The sequence below is a fragment of the Montipora capricornis genome, chromosome 6, assembly GCF_036669925.1.
Source record: "Montipora capricornis isolate CH-2021 chromosome 6, ASM3666992v2, whole genome shotgun sequence".
NCBI classification, from domain to species: Eukaryota; Metazoa; Cnidaria; class Anthozoa; order Scleractinia; family Acroporidae; genus Montipora; species Montipora capricornis.
Window position 1 is genome coordinate 29,064,164 of NC_090888.1, and position 10,000 is coordinate 29,074,163.

Consider the following 10,000-nt stretch of genomic DNA (forward strand, 5'->3'; position numbering starts at 1 on the left):
GTGGTTACGGAATCTTACTTTAAATTCAGTCGAGGTGGAGCCCGCATATTGCAGGTTGCATTTAGCACAAGTGGCCAAATAAATAACATTTTGCGATGAACAAGAAAGTTTTTGTTGAATGGAATAATGACGACCAGTAGCTGAACTTTGGCTTATTACATCCTGTTGCGGTACAGCAATTGAACGGCTTTCTGCTTTCACAGAATTCTACCTCAAACCTCTTTCACAGAGTCTTCCATCCTTTGTGAAGGATTCCACGGATTTTATCAACAAATTAGAAGATTTGAATGCAAAAGGCCCATTCCCTGAGGGGTCCCTCCTTGTGTCTTGGGATGTAGTGTCAATGTTTCCAAACATTGACAACAATCTAGGTATTTCAGCAGTTAGAAAGGCACTTAATTCCAGATCTGATAACATTCCTTCCACTGATTGCTTAGTTGAAGCCGTTGACATTTGTCTCAGTGTAAATAATTGCCAGTTTGCTGGTCAGAGCTTTGTTCAAAAACACGGTACGGCCATGGGACCGAAAAACGCCTGCAGTTATGCAGATCTAGCGATGGGCATCATCGACGAGAAAGCCAAATTTGAGGGTAGCTTGAGACCTATGCTTTGGTGGAGATACAGGGACGATATTTTTGACCTCTGGACTCCGGGTTTACCTAAATTATTGGAATTCACTGATTATATCAATGATTTGTACCCTACTATTAAATTCGAATTGGTTTACTCCAAAAGTCATTTGAATGTCCTTGATCTCACGTTGCATTTTTGTAACGGGTTTATTAGCACTGATGTTTATGCTAAACCCACCGATAGCCACCTCTATCTACCTTTTTCGAGTTCACATCCCTCACATTGCAAAAGAGCAGTCCCCTTTGGGGTAGCTTTATAATCAAACGCAATTGTTCTACCAACAACTTTCTTCAAAATAGGTGTAAGGAATACAAAGGATATTTGAAATCTCAAAATTATCCGGCAGAGCTTGTCGATAAACAGTTCGACAAAGTTCTCAGTATATCAAGATCTGAACTTTTGAGCAAAAAGGTAAAACCAGATAAGAAAGTTTTTCCACTGGTGCTTGACTACAATCCAATTTTGCCAGATATCCAAAAAGTCATTAAAAATCACTTTCATCTATTGCAATCTTCACCAGAAGTCAAAGAAATTTTTCCGTCCAAGTCAATTTTTCCCGCTTATCGTAGAACAAAAAATCTTAAGGAGATGTTAGCGCCATCCAAATTTCAGGTAACCTCTTGTAGAAATCAAAGAGAAGAAAATGGGGGTTGTTCAAAATGCAATAAGAAATGCGATCTTTGTAAAAATTATTTAATTCAAGCTTCAAAATTTCAAAGTTCAGCTACTGGTCGTCATTATTCCATTCAACAAAAACTTTCTTGTTCATCGCAAAATGTTATTTATTTGGCCACTTGTGCCAAATGCAACCTGCAATATGTGGGCTCCACCTCGACTGAATTTAAAGTAAGATTCCGTAACCACAAGTCGAACATGCTGAAGAACAAAAGAACTTGTGAATTGGCTATCCACTATAATAACTCTGAACATGAAATTTCACAAATCAATTTCATCATTATCGAACAAATTAGGTCTTTTGAAAATTCTTTACATCTTGAACAATTGTTACTCACTAGGGAGGCCTATTGGACTGCGCAATTATTTACCCTTAATCCGTAGGCGGGAATTTAGATCGAAACGCCGCATTAATTACTACAATTGAGTAGTTGTGAGTCGACATTTTCCCAATATGATGCATTTTTATCAATATGTCACCTATAGTTCTTTATTTGTTTTTGATTGTTAAATCCTTGTCACTTTGTAGCTTTGACCTTTGTTTAGTTACGTTTCCTTAATTTCAATATTTCTGCTCTGTATATATAAGCCACTGTTTTTGTGATTTGCACTCATTGTAAATAGTTTTTTAGTTTTTAACTTTTAACCTGAAGAAGGCCAAATGGCCGAAACGTCGTATTAAACCCCGTCCAGAACAGTCAAGAGTCTCTTCGTCGCTTTTTCTTACGTACACTTAACTACAAATTCGTGTCGAGACATTGTATCCTGTGGATCCTCTTACTGGGAGTTCATCGTAAGGTCTATTAACCGTACACTGCTTATATATATGTATATTGTTCAATGTCCTAATGGAGAATTGGGCTGCAAGCTCTCTGCCTCCAAGCTATCCTGTCTGCCACAAACAATGCTGCCTCTAACCAAGTTCTGAAGTCCTTCTCCTTGAGCTCCTTTTGCGCAGTTCTGCGCAATGTCTATTGCAGTTGACCCCTTTTCCTTTTGCCTTCTGGTACCCATGTGAGTGCAATTCTTGGATGTGAGTTGTGATCCATTCTAAGGACGTGGCCTAACCACGCTCATCTCCGCCTTGCCTCCTGTCTGCTGATCATCTCCATCCCCATTGGTCCTCTAATCTCCTTGTTGGTTATACACATTGGCCTGTGGATCTTTAGTAACCAGCGAAGGCTCTCGTGCAGGAACGTATCCAGCTTTTTCTCGTCTGTTTGGGTCATTCTCCAGGTTTCACAACCATGCAACAGTACCGAGATGATGTTAGACTTAAATATTTTGATTTTGTTCTTGCTGGTAAGCTGACTATTTTTCCAAATCTTTTGCAGTTTGCTACACGCGCCCCTTGTTTTATGTAACCTTGACTTGATGTCATCTTCTGTGCTACCAGAGGTGCTGACACGAGCTCCCAGGTACACAAAACCTCTCTACATCATCGATGTCTTGGTCATCAACCTGCACCTTTTCGTTGTTGGTTGTGCTCAGTCTAAGGAGTTTGGTCCTCTCAGAATTAACCTTCAACCCTTTTGCTTTGCTGTTAGTGTTGGAGCTTCTCACTTTCTGTTGAATCTGTTGTTTTGTGCTGGATAAAAGAGTAATGTCGTCAGCGGAGTCCAAGTCGTTTAACTTGGACCACAGCTTCCATCTGAGTACTTGTGTTGTCAACCTCTAGCGTTCATCTCATGATCCAGTCTATTACAAGCAAGAACAAGAACCCTGACGTATTGCAACCCTGTTTCACACCAGACTTCTCATCAAACCAGCCGGTTTGACCTGCACTATTGATCACCACACATTGGCTCCCATCGTACTTTGCCTTGACCATTCTAACAAGCATTGTTCTCCATAATCTTCCAAAAGGTTTCCCTGTCTACTCTGTTGAAGAGAGTTAACTGAATAGAGTGAAATGTGAAGTGCTAGACTTATATCCCATATGAACCATGTGAGCATTAGCCCTACTGATGGAAATGGGCACACACAAGGACAGAGAAAAACTCTGACCAGGGTGGGAATTGAACCCACGACCTTCGGGTTAGATCTCCGCCCGCTCTACCGACTGAGCTACAAGGTCAGACGGGAGCAGGTCGTGGAAATTGAAGATGTTAAAGTCACGGCAATGAACATGTACAAGTACAAGGAAAGGTCTAGCACTTCACATTTCACTCTATTCAGTTAACTCTGTTTAAAATATAAGTGCTACTCGGCCAACGTTTGTATAAACGTAACCTTTTCGTAGTCGACAAAACACACATACAATTCCGTTCTATTGTCTGCTCCACATTGTTCCTAAGGATGAATATCTGGTTGATCGCACTTCTTCCTTGTCTGAAATAAGCCTTCTCCTTGTGCAATTTTGCATCAACACCTTACCTATCACTTTTGCCGTGACAGACATAAGAGTTATACCTCTCCAATTTCTACACTTGGTGAGATCCCCTTTCTTAGGTAACCTGACAATAAGACCCTTCTTCCAGTCTGCAGGAATAGACTCACTAACCCATATCGCACAGAAGAGGTTGTGTAGCACTTTGAAAGTATTCAGGTGCTTTGCCTGTGCCTATGCTGACAGTGGCGCTCCTTATCTCAGCTTAAGTTATTGGGTCTCAAGGTATTTTGCTCACTACCTCCACCTCCACCTCCACCTCCACCTCAGCCACTAGTTCTGAGTTCAGTCTATTCAATATCTCTGCAAAGTGCTTTTTCCACCTCGGCGGTGCCTCATCTTCGTAGGAGAACAATTTTCCTGCCTTGTTTCTCACTGCGTCAATTTTCTTTGATGGTTCAGTACATATCCTCCTTGTGCCATCATAAATGCTCTTCATCTACCCACACTTAGCAGCTTCCTCAGCTTCTTGGGCTATGCTACTAATCCACTCTCTCTTTTCTTTCTCAATCTTCTCTACACCTCCATGTCTTTCTTTCTGTAATCCTCATACAATTCGAGTCTCAACCTTTCTTACCTTGCCTCCTTTTTTCAATGCTTTCCAGCTCTCAGGTGATCTATCCTTTCCTTTTCCTTATAACTTAGTTTGATCTTTTTTCACTTCTCCTCTGCTTTCTTTTCATGTACTGCTGCACCACCTACGGCCATGGCTGCAATGCAGCCACTGCATACAGTACATATATTTGTTCACCAATGAAAAACATATAAGGGAAACTTGTGTTTAAACTTCTACCTTGCTGAGCTTGATTGCTTTCTTCAAAGCAGTTTGCTCATCTTCTCTCTGAAATTTTACCAGCCAAGATGAAGCATGAGCAGTACTAGTAGTAGCCTGTTCTTGGCCCAACTCCGCATTGCCATCACTACTGACAACTTGGGAATACATCTTCCTTGACATTTTTAATTCTTGTAAAAAATAAATGATTTCGATATTCCTTTTTCGCTAGAAGACCTCTATAAGACAACCATCGGGACGTATGAGCACAGATCAACTAAATCTCCAACATGCGATGGGAACTGATAGTGACTGTGCATGCAAAGTCGATTACACACAAGATAAAGGGGTGATGTGGTGGGTCACGCTTCAGATACTTCTTTGAAATAATCTACCACATTTATTGCTTCTAAAATGGTTGAAGCATCTGAATACAGAAAACATCTAACATGAAAACGAAGAGAATATCATCTTAAGGGCATATGAGGGAAGGGAAGGTAACATCCCCCAGATGATTATTTACTTAGTTTACTATCTGTATCATATGTCTTCTTAAGACCTTTTTCAATGCAATGATAATCTCGATAATTTTTTTTTTAAGTTGTTCTTGACGTTCAGGTTGATGCATGCTTACGAGGCATTGACACTATTTTCCTTATATGGAACCAAAATTTCAGGAAAGAAAGCAGATAATAGCTGCGACCTGGGTATAAGCATTCAGCTTGATTGCTTCGCATAAACAGTCCCTTTTCTTCTATGAGAAGAGTACATAATAAATCTCTCATACAGAGAACTAATTAGCATAAGTATCACATAAATAAGGTCTAAAAACTAAACTCCACCACCCGCCTTCAAAACCACAATGAGCGAAAAAAGTGTTGAGATATTTTGCCCTTTTGGAGTAGTTAAGGCTCATTTCCCCCCAAAACAATGTGGGATTTCCTGTCTCAAGAACTTGCTTCTTTCCTGTGCATCATTGAAAAGGGGGAGTGGGGGTGGCTCTCAATGTAAACGGGATTTGCAATGGAATAAGTGAAATGTTGCAATTAGCACTCGATTCAGTCAACTGTCTCAACCACTTTTGTCAGCCATTGCAGTTCCCATAAATAGAATAAATGAAAGTTCTAACAGACAATGCCACTTAATTCCTTGTTAATAGTTCTTAATGCTAAGCGATATTTTGTTTCAAGGTGACGTAATTCACCCATCAAACATAGACGCCAACGAGAGTGGCGTGATTCAAACAACCAAGAATATGGGGCCTGCAGATCTTGTTGTATTTGACTGACCCATAAAAGCTACAATCCTGGTCAAAAAGTTACCGGACAGAACACAAAAAGACTCAGGCACTGTACATTTTATTTTACACATCTATAAGCAGTCGCCATAACCTTATTCAAGCTCTCATCGTCATTTTCAGAAACCCCCCTCCCCCTTGCAATGTTGATAGTTGCAGGGATCCTTCGGACTGTACATAAACACAGGAGCGTAACAACATTGCAAGGGGGAGGGGGGCAGAGAAAGACTTTGAGATATATGTAGCAAATTGTCCCATTATTTTTGGCCAGGATTGTCCGAAATAGTTTTTTTGTATGAAATCAATTTATAAGTCTACAACCAATGAAGACATATTTCAAATGTTTAGATATAGATGTGAACATGTCTTTTGGACGTGTTGCGGGTAAATTGACTGTTCTATATTTTCCCCCCGAGGGGAGGAGGGCGTGCGGCAAAAAAGCGACGTTTAAACACATTCTTTTTTCATGTGACCTGCGTGTTTGGTTCAAAGAAACAAAGTTATACTTGCTTACAGTGAGGTATACTGAGTGCCGCATATTTTTGCGCTGCGTCTGTTACGAGAATTGAAAGTCATGGCCCCTAGGATTACAGCTGTGTAGAGAGCAATGGTATTGTTTGCAAGGAAGTATGGACGTGCATGTTATCGTGACGTAGCAAATGAATGTGGGATTTCTAAATCTTCCACTGCCAGAATATGTGTGTGAGAGTCCACAGCAAAGAAATTGGTCAACAACGTTACCAAAAATTCGTCAAGTAAGCTAACTAGGAGGAGGGGAGGCCAAGAAAAGTAAGTGATCGCAGTGTGCAAAAGCTACTGCGCACAATGAGAGACATGCAAATGAGGAATGAGTGGGCTGTCTCTTGAAATGGCAAGCAGAAGGACATTTTCGCGTTATCTGAATGAGGAAGGCTATAGCTACTTGCAAGCGAGAAAAAAGGGGCTGTTGAACGAAAACGATCGAAAGGTGCAGTTACGATTTGCTAGGAAAATGAAACGCAAAGTGAAGCAAAATCCAGATTTCTGGACAAATGAAGTGGCATTCTTTCTTGATGGAGTCTCTTTCATTCACAAATATAACCCACAGAGCAGTGCTTCCTGCAATAAATCTCGTGTATGGCAACGAAAAGGGAGGAGGCTTTAAGTTTACTTGAAAGGCAACAAAGAACTTAGCAGGTGGCAGGCGCTTGCATGTCCTCGTTGCTATCGCTTATGGTAAGGGGGTGATACTGAAAGTTCCTTACGAAAAAATGAGTGGGGAATTCTTTGCCCTTTTCATATGCAGGCGTTTCAACTTAGCATTTGCATAAGCAGGGCCGAAAGCGAATGCAAGAAGATTGTTTGTAATGGACAACGATCCCTCACAACAAAGCAAGGCTGCTGCAAAAGCTCTTGAAGGTATAGAAGCTGAACTTTTAGAGATCCCTGCACGCTCACCTGATGTGGACTGTATAGAAAATGTATTTCACTTCTTGAAACGCTTTTTAGAGGAAGAAACAATAGCTCTTAATATTACAAAGGAATGTTTCGATGAATTCAAACAGCGTGTGTGTACAGCTTTTGATAGTATTCCAGTACATGGATAGATAACATCATTCTAAGAATGAGTAAGAGGATAGAAGCAATTCTCACCAGTGAAGGCCATAGAACCAAATATTAGTGACAAAAAAGAAAACTCCAGTAAACCAATAGCTTCCTTTTTTTCTTCAACTTTCAAGCGTCACATTTACAGAAAAATGAGGCAAAAGTACTCTATTTATCGATAAGTAAAGTGCTACAAGTTAATAACCTTAAATGGTCTGTGACTGATACTGTTTATCTATTAAGTGACACCGAAGTCATAAAACCCAAATAAAAGGAGTAAAAATATCACTGTTACACCTTCTTACAATCATGTCATTGTCCACTTTTACACTTAAAAAAAACATAAGGTTTAACTAACAATGATATTTGATACATGGTGCGATTGTCATTGTAAATGAGTGTTTATCTCCTATTGGGTGACACTCAAAATGGCTGTACATTTCTCGCACAACATTTCTCACTGACTTAAATGATTGTGCTGAAAAAAACAATGAGTTGATTTGAAAGATTGTATGTGCAAAACAAAACGCTTAATTGCTATCTATCATTTCCACTACTTTGTAACCCCCCAAAAGGGGGTTTACATACTTCGCCAACATTTCTCACCCCTATTGCAATAAAAACTATGAAACACTATTGAAGTTATTTTTAGGTAAGGGGTGAGAAATGTGAGAAAATGTACTTATGTGACTGCAGTGGGTTCAGGCTAGCATTTGAGAGCAAAGAAAGGATGGCATTGACAAACGTTCGAGGATGAAATGGCTACTAACATGCAAAAGAGCATCGAAAAATGGGTTTTTAGGGGCGAGAAATGTAAACAATACTTGACGCCTGTATGTAATTTAAGTAGTAATGCCATTCGCAGTGTTTTCCAGGATTAATAGGGCAAAACAAAGACCACAAGGCACTAATTCTTGCTACTCCTCGTCTGGTATTTGACGCCAAAAGTGGAAAAAGCGCCACCTGACATTCATCATCTGGGTGTTAGTGTGGTCAATGGAATCTCCTTCCACTAACACTATGGGGGCGTGTCCCTTTGCAACTCAACATCATGGCTACTTAGGTTTTTGGGTGCAGGCAAATGAACGGTATCACCCTCAAGGACAAGTAGCAGATCTGCCAAGGCTATTATCTTGGGATGCCATCCGAAATCATTGAGATAAATAATCTCAGCATCCTCTGCACCAATCCACGCAAATGACCCCGTGGCAGGGTTGCAGAACGCTTTATAAATCACCTTCAACGGAGACACGTGCTTCTTGTAAGAGCTCAATTCGTGTTTTACCTGCGCGAACATTACGGGATTCAGCTTGCGGAAATTCTCGGGCCAGTGAAATAGCCTCTAGAGTGGCTATATTTCCCTTATTGGCTATGAATTGAGCGAGGGCAGTTTTCCCTTCCTGATTTTGTTGAACAGCCAAAGAAATGAGTTGTAGTCGTGACGTGATCCCCTTAGCTTGCACAATTTGGCACACATCGTAAACACTGAGGCGTTCAGCACCTTTTCTTCTCCTTTTCCTTCCAGCTTTCCCCTTTTGTTTCGCCCTCTTTTTCCTACAACTTATTGCCTGTTCAGGTTGCGGACTAGAGTGAGGGGCATCCTTCTCGTCTTTGGTAACTTAGCGATAAGCAGTGTAGTAGCTGCTGTGGTTATTGCTAAAGTTCACTTGAATACCAAAGTTCTGGTCCAAATAGTTCCTAACCTGGAGCCATCGCGCTTTCTTGCCAAGTTGAAGGGCCATATGATAATGATAGAAGTTCATTTCATTGGTGCTTTCACAGGTGTTGGTATGAGCCTCAATGCAAACCACCCATTGTACAACTGTAATTCCACAACTGTTCCATGCCTCTACAACTGCCAAGGATAACCTTTCTTTGCATAGCGCAACTATATGAAATAAGGTATACCGTTCTTTGCACAGCATTTTGTAAGGATTCCATACTTGGTAGTAACTTTCTAAGTGAACATTGTGTACACAAGTCAGGTAGACGCATATCAAATTACCTAAATTCCATATCTCACGATAACGTTCCCCTTCCAGAAAGCTCCGATTAAACGGAATATTACTTTAAATATATCATTTCAGCGACACATAGCCTTAAGAATACTGACGACCACAAAAGGAACTTGTGGTAGTGAATAATGCTACAGAAATAAATATCCCAAAGCTAAATTCGGACAATCGTGGCCAAAACGTTACAGGACAGAACACAAAATGGCTCAGGCACTGTACATTTTTATTGTACACATGTATAAGCAGTTGCCATAACCTTATTCAAGCTATCATCGTCATTTTCAGAAAACCTTCCCTCCCCCTCGCAATGTTGATAGTTGCTGGAATCCTTCGGACTGTACATAAACACAGCAGCGTAACAACATTGTGAGGGGGAGAGGGGGGGGGGGGCAGAGAAAGGCCTTCAGATATATGTAACAAATTGTCCCATTATTTTGGCCAGGATTGTAGATAGTTTCACCTATATGCACACTCATGGGGTCAGAATCTGGGGACATTTTTGAGTCCTGGTAAAAATGTCCTCGCAATTGGATGACTTTAACAATTAGGGAAACGTGGCAATGCATGAATTCCTTTTACTTAGGTTTGGAAAGGCTTGGGAATTTTCTTGATAGTTACATCGTGAAGATCATAAA